General features: G+C 43.6%; 1 protein-coding gene across 27 annotated transcripts in view; it reads left to right on the top strand.

Annotated features, from left to right (window-relative positions):
* The first annotated feature begins 389 nt into the window (after window positions 1-389).
* NRCAM (neuronal cell adhesion molecule) overlaps window positions 390-12,332 on the top strand; it is a 305,384-nt gene continuing 293,441 nt past the window's right edge. For all 27 annotated transcript variants that reach the window (XM_077997198.1, XM_077997197.1, XM_077997193.1 and 24 more), the window contains exon 1: window positions 390-544. The gene's annotated coding sequence lies outside the window, so the exon portion shown is untranslated. The remainder of the gene's footprint in view (window positions 545-12,332) is intronic.

Genomic DNA, 12,332 nt, shown 5'->3' with positions numbered 1-12,332 from the left:
CAAAATCTCAGTCACCCTAGCCCCGGAACACTCCCGCCCTCCGTCCCCGCACCCCCACCCGCGCTCGCAGGCTGACGGAGGTTGGCGGTGGCGCGGCCGCTCAGGTGATGGGCCACCCAGTCCCTCGAGGCGCCGGCGGCTGGAGCCTATTTGCTGCAGTCGCAGCAGCAGGGCGAAAGGGGGTTGGCCGGGAGGGGAAGAGGCGGGGGACGCCCGGGAGGAGTGCGGGGGAGGGGGACGGGAGGACGCAAAGGAGAGCCGGGAGTGGCAAGTGTACGGCGCGGGGAGGGGGAGCGGGGAGGGGGAGCGGAGAGGGCGGGAGCGGCGGGGGCGCGCGCCGGCGCTGGGCCAGCCTCGCTTCGCCGGGGTCGCTGGCTGACGCGCGCCGCAGTCCGAGCCTCAGACGCGCGGGCGCGGGGGACGGCGCAGGGGCCGCCTGGCTGGAGCAGCCAGAGGGGACAGCTTCATCGAGAACGGAGGACACCGACGGTCCAGGGTCCTGGGCAGTCACGCCACAGCTGAGCGGTGGGCGCGGCGCGAGAACGTAAGTAGCTCCCTGCGCGTCTGGCAGTGACACTGGGTCCTGCTCGGGGGTGACGGCCGGAGCGGAGGAGGACGCGCGAGGCTGCTGCGTTGTCACTGGGACACTGGCGGGGGGTTCAGCCGAGCGCTCACCCGGCTGGCAGCGCTGCAGGAGGGGCGAAGCAGATCTCCAACTCCTTTCTCCCCTGCAGGCCCCCGACACTGCCGCGGGCGCCGAGAGGGAGCAGAGGGACCTGCGCTCGGGTGAGGGCACAGCTGAAATCCAGCAGCGCCGGCACCCACCACCCCCTCCGGTCTGTGGCCAACTTCTGCTCCGCGCCCGCACCCCACGCTTTCCGGGAAGCCCTGCCCAGAGCTCTTGCTCGTGGGCAGTTGGGCATGGAGAGCCTGCGGGCCCGGCACGGCGGCTTCCCGGGCTTGGGCACGGAGGCGCGGGGCGTCACGCCACAGTGCCGGCGGGGCGAGGAGCGCGGGGGCCGGGCTAGGAGCGCACGGGCGTGTGCCTGTTCCGGCCCCTGCGGACACATCTGGGCGTGGGCTTTGTTCGGAAGTGCCTACACCTGTGCCTACCGCCGAGTTCAGGGGGCGAGGCCGACTTCGCTTCTCCACTCTCGCTGCCTGGAAAGGGCTCGGGGAATCGAGGCAGAACGAGAGAGACACGGAGGACCGAGGGGTGGGGCGCTTGCGGGGGCTTTGTCGGTCTTACAGGTGCGGGTCCCAGGCGTTCCCGCGCCCCGCCCTACCTCCAAGGGCTGGGACTTGTTGGGTTTGGCGCGCCGGGCTGGGGGCTGCCTGGGAAGATTGCCTTCTCAGCCCAGGCTCTTAGCGGTGGGATCTGGCATCCGCTCCGCCCGGGACGCTGTGTTGAGCCAGGAGTGATTACCCGCCCTGGAGCATCCATCTCGCAGCGAGCGCCATCTGCGCCGAGCGCCGCCCCCGACCCCCTCCACGCCGCGCGGGTGGGCGCCGCCGCATCCTGGTCCCAGGCGGTTGGCCAGCTCAGCCACTCCCGGCCCGCATCTGCTAGAGTGCGGAGGGGGACGGGGTGTCGCGGTACGGTGAGCCTGGGAGTCATCATTTCTCCCAAAGCGGTGTCCTCAGAGCAGCAAGCGCTGCCAGAGGGCTCCCCGAGCCCCGGGGCTGGCGAACAGGCCGCTTCCTTCCCCGCGGGATCGCCTCCCCTCCCGCCCGCGCCCGCGGCCACATCTTCGTCCCTCGTACGCTGGAGGGTGGCCCCTGCGCCGCGGGCACCGAGGGAGGGCGCCGAGCGGTGGCGTTTCTTTCGCACCCCGCCTCTCTCCTGCCCCTGCATTCGCACCAGGGGCTCCAGCCCTTGGCTACCACCTGCGCAGAACTGTCCTGAGAAGGAGGCTTTCTTTTCCTTTCAGAGTCCCTAATGGTTAACGCTCAGAAGTGCAGGTCTAAGAGACCGGGCCCTTCCTCGCCCCAGGCTTTTTCAGGAGGAGATGGAGCCAAGTGTAATGGGGCAGGAGGCATTGGTTCTGCACCAGGAGCTCCCCCTGGGGTGGTCCTGGAAAGGAACACGGTAACCGCTGAATACAAACGTCACAGGCTGGGCCGCTTTATGGAACTGCATCATGCTAACCATGCCCTGTTGTTAAAATATTGTAATAATGGCAGTACTTGCTGAAGTACTGAAATGGAGTTAGGCAACTGATACTTTCTGCTTTAATGGTAATGATAGCCAACCGGTTTTGAGAGCTTTAGATGTGCAGGGCGCTGCACATGTTACATGTATCATCTCATTTAATTCTCACAGCAACCCCATTTTAAAAATTAGGAAATGAAGCCTTAGAGAAGCCAAGTAACTTTCCCAAGGCCACACAGCTAGGAAGTAGGGGAGTGGGATTGCTTTTGTCCTTGTGCTTTACAATCCAAGACTGAGAATGTGGCCTTTTGGAGGCTTATCAATTTAGGGGAAACCTAAACCGCTGGGTGTTCAAAACCAGGGAGATACATTACAAGCCCGTTTAATTCTGAGCTCTGCAGAGCTCACAGTAGCAGGCAATATTGTAATTCAGAGAATCGTATTGTGGAATAGCCTTTTATTCCCATGTAACTCCTTTACATATTCTTTTCTTCCTGTTAACTTTGAGTATGTGGCTGTTAACCCACAATCCAACCCATTACAGTCACTGAACTATTCTTAGTAACCAGGACCTCTGTGATTATATAGATGTTCCTGGCACATCATAAAGTTTCATAAAACTTTTTTTCTTTAAAGAAAGAGTCCCCAGCCCTGAATGTCCTTTGTACACGGTTTTGACTGCAAATGAGTTACTCCTCAAATTGGATGTTGAGTTTGAATAGGACCCTAGTATCCAATTTTAGGAAATCATTCTATTTCCTAAATATATAGAAACATGTGGGGACATTTATGAAGATACTCCATGTTAACTGGTAGAAAAGGAGAATTTGAACCAAAGTGGAATCAGCTATTTCTGGAATAGCTTTTAGAATTATAGTTAACTGATCAATTGGAAAAATTGATTTATTTTGCATTCATAATCCTACTGACTCATAGTCTTGTTTCAACCTTCTTTTTACTTTATTACAGGAAAGTTACTAAACATTTTACATAATCCAGGAATTTTAGAGCTATTAAAGGACTCAGGCAACATTGTATCTAACTAATCCTTCGAGTTTCAAAACAACTGCAGTAGAGCTCAGCCTTATAATGCAGGGTAGTGATGAGGTCTTTGGACTGAAGGCCATTGCCCTTACACCACATCATTTTTGTTAACGCTACAGTAACAGTGAATGCAAAGCATCGTTGGAAATGATACTTCCTGTGAGGCCAATACAACAATGATGGCAATAATCGGTAGGTGTAAGTGCTTCAGAAGTGTGAGGGGGTCCTGATAATGTATACTCCTGGGCTGTAGAAAATTTCAAGAATCATTTCAGATAATGCTTTCATGCAGGTGTAATTTTCCCTGTGTAACAGATTGAATATAAATAGACTCTACAGATATTATATTGTGTATGTACAAAGGAGTTATTCAATGGAACTCCACAGGAAGCTTTTCTGGTAAAAAGATTTCATTCGTTCATTCATTCATTCATTCTTTAATAAATATTTACTGAGAGCATGGCTTACTGTTTCAGGCAGTGGGGATACAGTGGTGAGCCAAACAGAATATCTGTTCTTGGAAAGATTAATTCTAATTTTATCTAGCTACATACTTAGCCACACAGATTTTTTTCACATATCACAAATGCACAGCCGATGAACTTGCACAAACTGTAACACATTGACTTAACTAGCACTCATATCAAGAAACAGGGTAATGCACATATGAGAAAGCCTTCTTGTGGCCCCTCTCAGTCATTACTCACCCCAAAGGGTAACCACTGAGGCACTGAGGCTTTTTCCTTATATTCTCACCATAGATCAGCAACTATTGGAATCTCATCCTCATTTTCAAAGGGAAGCTCGGTACCATCTGAGAAGCTCGGTAACCCATAGCAAATTTAACTGGAATGTAGAGCTTCTAACATATTCTCTAGGAAGTTTTGTGCGTTTGAATCAAAAGATTGCTTTAGGTCAGTCTTCAACTGTTGCAATGATTGGTTAAGAGGAAGTGATTTGAAAAGTATTAAATACATTTAGATATTCTTTTCCCTTAAAATTTTATGCTTCCCTGACTGAAGGAGCCCTTCTGGGAACCTTTCTGGCAGGTGAGGACAGAGGAGAGAACTGGATGCTAAGGGCAAAAATCCAGTGACTTATTTTATTTAAACATTTTACTGCATTGGCAGATGAAAAGCTCCTTCTGTTTAAAACAGCCTCTATGGCGATCAAAGGCTGAAGTTTCTTCGCCCACACCCAACAGCATTAATGAGACATAATTGACAGGTAAGGGTTGTATACATTTAATATGTACAACATGATATTTTGATATACGTATACATTGTGAAATGATTACCACAATCAAAATAATAAACACATTTATCACCTCACACAGTTAATTTGTGTATGTGTGGTGAGAACATCTCCCCAATTCCCCTACCCCCTAGCAATCACCATTCAACCCTCTACTTCTGTGAGTTTGACTGAAGTTTCTAAGAATAGGAAGATGTACCGAAATGAACTGACAAATTTTTATTTTTTCTCTTAAAATTGAAAGCTACAAGAGGAAGGAAATAGGAGAATGGCTCTACCTTCAGCTTCAGCAACTGTAAATCCTTCATTATCAGATTGCCTTTAAATGGGGCAGCAAATGCAATATGTTTATTTAAAATACATTTTTGCTAAGTTAGTTTTTTATTGTGGTAAAATATATATGACATAGGATATGCCATTAAACTATTTCCAAGTGTATACTTCAGTGGCATTAAGTACATTCACATTGTGTGCAACCATCACCACTATACCTCTCTAGAACATTTTTTGCCTTCCCAAATTGTAACTCTGTACACATTAAACAGTAGTTCATAACCCCTCAGCCCCCAGCCCCTGGCAACCAACGTCCTACTTCCAGTCTATGAATTTGACGACCCTAAGTATCTCATATGAGTGGAATCATACAATATTTATTTGTCTCTCTGTAACTGGTTTATTTTGCTTACCATAGTGCCTTCAAGGTTGATCCATGTGTCAGAATTTCCTTCCTTTGTAATGCCGAATAATATTTCATTGTATGTATAAACCACATTTTGTTTATCTATTCATATGTCACATATACGTGGGTTACTTTCACCTTTTGGTTAATTGCAAATGATCCTGCTATGAACATGGATGTACAAATATCTGAGTCACTGCTTTCAATTCTTTGGGATATATACCCAGAAATGAGACTGCTAGATCATATGGTAGGTCTATGTTTTTTTTGAGACATTGTCATACTCTTTTCCGTAGTAACTGTACTGTTTTACATTTCTGCCAACAATGCACAAGGGTTCCAATTTGTCCACATTTTCTCCAACACTTGTTATTTTCTGTTTTCTTGATAATAGCCATCCTAATAGGTATGAAGTGCAGTCACTGTTACTTTTTTTTTTTTTTTTGAAGATGGAGTCTCGCCCTGTCACTCAGACTGGAGTGCAATGGTGCAGTCTTGGCTCACTGCAACCTCTGCCTCCTGGGTTCAAGTGATTCTCCTGCCTCAGCCTCCCGATTAGCTGAGATTACAGGTGCCCACCACTGTGCCCAGTTAATTTTTATATTTTTAGTAGAGACAGGGTTTCACCAGGTTGGCCAGGCTGGTCTTGAACTTCAGACCTCAGGTGATCCATCTGCCTCGGCCTCCCAAAGTGCTGAGATTACAGGCGTGAGCCACCATGCCCAGCCACTGTTACCTTTTAAAGCTGTAAATTAATATCTATTATATTCTGAACAGGTCATTCACAGCATTTCTAATTTATTGGTTTAACATTTATTAATATGGAGGTGTATGGTTTTCAAAAGTATTAATTGATTACATACTTTCTGCCGAGCAAGAAATTGATGCTGTGGAGCATATGTGTTGTAGTCCAAGTCCAGGATAAGCCACCATTGGTGGCATACATTCATGTCATTTTCCTAAAATGTTGAATTAGAGTACCTTTGTCTGTAATGCACTTGTGCTAAATGATTTTGGTATGAGGGTAAGTTAAACAGATATGCTTTTTTTTTTTTTTTACTGCCGAAAAATAGCATTATTATTTTAATCTAGAACAAGAGCAAATTTGCCCCATATCTGAAAATAGAAAGAAATATTCTTATGCTGAATGTTTAGGGATGTACTGGCGTTGTAAATTATAGTTCCACGTTGGGCATTTCTCTCTACCATTGAATCTTCAAAGATGACAGCATAAACCTTCACCACCCAATTATAATTGCTTAGCTGAGCTAATAAAAAAGATGTGGTGTCAACTTAATTGACCTATTTTACTGGCCTACAAGACTGGAATTTCAAATTAGAAAAAGGTAATTTTTAACAGTCTGATGGAGGGTTTCCCTCAAGTGACTAAGAAGCTAGTGAAGATTAAAAAAAAAAAAATGCCAGTGGTAAAGGGAACAAATTTACAACCACTGATGTCCTGTCCTGTCCTGCACATACTGTCCTAATGGCATGTTCAGTTTGAACACAGGAATGACGAATCTTACTTGTATTATGTGCTTCCTGAATGTCTTCCATATTGCTCTGGACTAAAACATTGTTTAATTCACATGAGAATGAAAATGACAGGTACTGTCAGGCAAAAGTGATCCTTTTGAAATTCTTCTCATTAAATAATGGTAGGAAGGGCTGGAAACTATATTTTGAACATACATACATTGAATATATATATGTTGAATATATATATGTTGAAAATATATATGTTTAAATTTTATTATGTGCATAGTGTGTTGGTTCAAAACCCACTGTAACCAGAAAAAAAAAAAATCTATTCCTAGGGCAATCTGAGGGAAAACTGTAGGAGGTCTTCCACAGGGTAATATGCAATGAATTTGATTTATCTTTCTCAAGTGGGCTGAGAGCATTCAAAAAATTCAGTATGAGTATTCAGCATGTAGTGATCTTTTCTCCAAATTTCAACTTTAAAACTAATTTCATGCCACTTTTCGATGTCCTTGGCATTTGAATGGCATGATTTATGGCATGCATTTTTGACGAACATTTACAGACTCATATTCAATACCACTGACAGATTCTCTCTCAAGAGAAAGGGGAAGTACTAATCTTCCATTAATTATGCCTCAAGGTAAGAATGGCCTGTCCAAAGAGTTTCCTCCTGGAGTTTTTTGGTTCTCTGAGGAAGGATGGCTTGCGAGTGAGTCCGCTGCTGCCTTCCAAAACCTGGTGCGCCTTTTCAGTCCCTTACCTCAATAGAGAGCTACAAGGACAAAAGTGAACAAAGGAGGCCTGTTTTGCCTGCCCCACTTGCTGGGCTGTTGTCTTGGCCCTTTTCAGTGAAGGGAGGGGGGAGCTGGGTCAAAGTTGAAGAACACTGAAAAGGAATTCAAGCTTCATGTCGAAATTTGAATTATAGCTTCAGTTTGAGTGCCGAGTAGATTAGTTCGAATTGAAATTTTTGAATCTGTGGAAGCTTAAGTGACAGATGGTGTTGGAACAACCTACGTAGAGCTGGATGGCACACCCGAAATGTTGAGTGCCCAAGCGAGGCACTTGGTAAACATCTAGTTAACTGACAAAAGTTTTAAGACTGTAGGAAGTGCAGTTTGCTGCTGTACGCTGCGTTAAGACATTGGGCTGTGTGAATTAAAGGGAGGCCCCTGTGTCTGGCGCTCACTCAGATGCACTTGTCCCATCTAATTGCATTGCAAATATTCTTCTGACTGTTCTGCAGCTTTCCCCTCTATTATCTAGTTGAATAAATACAGAAGTGCCCAACCAGCTTCCCTTGTAAAATTGCATCGCAGTGTTTTGGTGTTGTCCACAGATTGTTTTGATGTGTGACAAGATGCATCTGTCCTAAATATTGTCTAACCAGTGTTTTTTTTCCCAGATAAGTATATTTATGAAGTGTGATTTTGGCTTTCTGCTCCCGGTGGGAGTCCATCACTCTTATATTTGCTCTTGAAGTTTTTCCTATGGCACATGGTTTTCCATTCATTTTGTGAGGCAGCATCTGATTCAAAACGTTTTGGTAGGAAATGTTTTCTAGTGTGTGCATCACTAGAATCATAAAAGCAGCTACTAGGAGGTAGAGGGTACTTTCAATTTGGGTAATTTGAAATTCTTCCTGATATTCTGTAAAACTACAATTGGAAATGGAAAAATTGTAGTATTTGAAAACTGAAAAATTCAGAGTTGAAACATTAACCAAATTTTACTTTGGCATTTTTGACTACTTAAATGACTCAACATAGTCTTTTCTTCTGATGTTAGTAGCATGATGGCTAAAAGCCATTTTTGTAAATGTATATTTAGTACATTCAAATGAATATTTCTACTTTTAGGGAAATAACATTGACATGGCAATATTTGAACAGTTAGTAACATGGAAATTCAGACATAATAAATACTGTAACGTAAACAACACCTAATTTACTTCAGAATGATTATATTAACTTACACGGCATGTTATGTTTTACATGAATCATATACCTTGTGTGTTTCATGAATTTTAAGGTAAATTGCATTTTGATAGATGTGCTGGGGTTTAAAAAACTCCATGGTTATGTATATGTTTCTAGTAATGGTTACTGTGATGTGAAATTATAGTGGAAGGTAAATAGATGTCAGGGGTCCATTGCTGTCCTAAAACCATGAGCGGGGTGGGGAGAGGAGGTTTATTAAACAGCAGAGAGGGAGTGAGTTCATGATCAGACTTGTTTGCTGGAACTGGGAATGAAGAGTGGAGGTGAAGGAATGTGAAGGATTCAGATGGAGAGGAGGCTCAGATGGATAGGAAGAATTATGACATCCCCAAGAAGTGTCCTATGGCAGATGGAGCCAGAGAAATTTTCAGTGAAGAGAAAGTGAAGAACAAAATGCTGTAAAGGTAATAGCTTTAAATTTGAAAGAAAGAGAAAGGGAAAAGAATAAAAGTTTTTATGGCTATTGCCCGGCTAATGGAGAATAGTCTCCACTTCATATTATCACTCAATATGAAATATTTTAGAGATATTTTACTGTAGTACTTTGGGTCATTGAAGTAACTTGACATCATAAAATATAAATAACTCATAAGTCACCTTACAAAAATGAAATATTATAAGACATTTACATTTAAAAGAAATGTATTGAGAAGAATTTACTAAGAATTGAAAGCTAAAATTATTTCAGCTTAAATTCCTAGCCAAGTCCACTCTATTTTCCAGCTGTTTTGTTCCTTTATGTACAGGTGGCCCCAGCTTGAGAAAGTTAGCATATGAAAATGTGAACTTTGGCCAGGCGCAATGGCTCACGTCTGTAATCCCAGCACTTTGGGAGGCCAAGGTGGGCGGATCGTGAGATCAGGAGTTTGAGACTAGCCTGGCCAGCATGGTAAAACCCCTCCCTGCTAAAAATACAAAAACAAAAATTAGCCGGGCATGGTGGTGTGCACCTGTAATCCCAGCTACTCGGGAGGCTGAGGCAGGAGAATCACTGGAACCCAGGTGGCAGAGGTTGCAGTGAGCCAAGGTTGTGCCACCGGCCTGGGCAATAGAGCGAGCGAGAAGCTGTCTCAAAAAAAAAAAAAAAAAAAAAAGGAAAAAGAAAAAAAGAAAAAAGAAAAAGTGTGAACTTATCAAACCCATATAGGGTGACTGTTCACATCAAACAGGATTCTTCACTTTGCGTAAGGATTATATGATGAGTGAGCTCTTGTAATGTATCAAAGTTCAATTCATGAAAAAATTTTCAGAAATACTAAGTAGATAGTCTCTTGAAAGAGCAAATAGATACCAAGTGAAACCTAAGCAAATAAGGCTAAATAAAAATTAGTAAAGAGGTAGACAGGTGGGTCTGGGTGTGGTGGCTCACGCTTGTAATCCCAGCACTTTGGGAGGCCTAGACGGGAGGATCACTTGAGGTCAGGAGTTTGAGACCAGCCTGGCCAACATGGTGTAACCCCATCTCTACTAAAAGAATACAAAAATGAGCTGAGTGTGGTGGTGGGCGCCTGTAGCCCCAGCTACTCAGGAGGCTGAGGCAGGAGAATCGCCCGAACCCAGGAGGCAAAGGTTGCAGTGAGCTGCGATCATGCACTTGCACTACAGCCTGGGCAACAGAACGAGACTCCATCTCAAAAAGAAAAAACACACAAAAAAACATAGGTTGTAAATGTGGAGAGAATATATGTTTGTATAAAAATATTTGATATTTGCTCTAAATAACATTGAGGGGCCAAGTCTGCATGATAAAGGAAAGCAGATAACTAAACAGTCATCCAGGCATTTGGGGCCCTTGCTTATCTTAGCTTTCCCCATGACTTCTAACTTCGGAAACAATCCTTGCTCTGTTCTGCGAGGAGCCTGAGCTGCTCTTCACATTATGCATGGTGGCGTGTATCTGACAGCCCCCAAATTTGATAAATGAGTGAGTGCAAAAGTGAATGACTGAATACATGAATATTGCAAAATGTCAGAATGTCAGGTGGATCTTTGTTGGAGAAAATTGGGGGGTTTTGTTCTTTGCCCTGGTTTGAAGACATAGATAAAGTCTAGACCATGAGAAACCAAACATTTATAATTTCATGCCTGGACTCTGTAGATTGTAATTTGCTTGCTGGTTCTAAATTAGGCACTTGAGCAAGCAGGTGAAATCATTCAATCCAGAAGGGTACTATTTTAAAAATTGCTGCTGTGGAGGTCTAAATGACATCCTTGTGACCCAAAAGAGTTCCTCTATAATTTTCTACCTTTGCTAATGGCAGATGATTCCAGATTTGCACACGGCTTTCCTTTTCCTTCACTGTCTGAAACTGGTGCTTGTCATTTTCCTCCGGAGGTCTCTGGGTGGCTGCACACTGACTGAGTTAAGCACTTTCTGAGAGTGCTTTCTACCCTCTGAATTTGAAGAAATCAGAAGTGAGGCACACAGAACTGAAATGAAAAGCGAAGAGACTGGTATGTGGAACAGATCAGAAGCTCTCATGCTGTAGCTTTAAAAATGGAACTTTCTCCCCTAAGATGTGAGTTGAATTACAGCATGGCCTTTCCTAACTAGTTAGTGGGTTATAGGGGTTGGATTCAGGGTAGTGGTGCCATATTAGAGACACCTAGAATAAAAAGTTATGTAACATCTTTGGTTAATTAAAATTTGAGAAGTACTAGGCTACTCCACATAGATTAAGAAACCTCAGTACACTGCATGGCTTTGGAAAAGTTACTTAAGTACTTCTTTTCTTTATTTAGAAAATAGAGATAAAACACAAAATCTTTGTCACCACCCAACCCTACCTCACAAGGGTATGTGACTGTAACAAATGATGATAAAATGAAAGTGCTGAGAGAGAAAGATGACATAAATCTATGTTATTACGTAGAATGCACTTGACAGTTTTTGCACCAAAAACTTGCTTCAGGCATATGTATGTATCATATATTCTTAACAATATATGTGGCTACTTGATTTTGAATAAATGAAGTGGTCTTACACTGCAGCCTGGGAGATTGATACCCTTATTGATGCTGCAGGATAGGACTGTTCTCAAAACACGAATTATAATCTTACTCTCCAAAAAAATGATAATCTATATGTTAAAGTCATGTCGAGTCAATATGATAAAATGACAGTCAGCAAAGGTGTCAGCAGTGTTCCTTCTGAGAAGGAACTTTTTATTTTTCAGTTGCAGTCAATGTCCGTAAATCTAATTGTATCTTATTTCAAGCCATAATCCATTCATATTTTTTGAAAAGACAGTCAATAATTTTGTTGTGTGTCAGGCATGACTAACTAGCAACCCCATAAACCAATAAAGCATGAAACCATTTTAATATATTAAATTCATCTAGTGTACAAACTGCACGTACTTAGAAGTTTGAAATAATGGGAGATACATGCAGTGTGGCTTATGAGCAGGTTTGTATATACAGTTGAGGTATTTTGCATGAATTCCGTTCCTCTGCACCTCAGTGAAGAGATGGAAATTAAACATTGTAATCATTATTGACCTGGACTCTGTCAACACAGAGTTTTAGAAATGGGAATGTGTTATGTGTTGAATTATGTCCCTTAAAATTCATATGTTGAAGTCCCAACCCCCAGTGCCTGAGAATGTGACCTTATTTGTAGATAGGATCTTTACAGTTAAAGTGAGATAATTAGGTTAGGCCCCAATCCAATATGATTAGTGTCCTTATAAAAAGAGGCAAATTGGAGACAGGCAGA

The sequence above is a fragment of the Macaca mulatta genome, chromosome 3, assembly GCF_049350105.2.
Source record: "Macaca mulatta isolate MMU2019108-1 chromosome 3, T2T-MMU8v2.0, whole genome shotgun sequence".
In the NCBI taxonomy this organism is placed as follows: domain Eukaryota; kingdom Metazoa; phylum Chordata; class Mammalia; order Primates; family Cercopithecidae; genus Macaca; species Macaca mulatta.
Note: the sequence above shows the minus strand (reverse complement) of the source record. Positions and strands in the feature narration are given on the sequence as shown.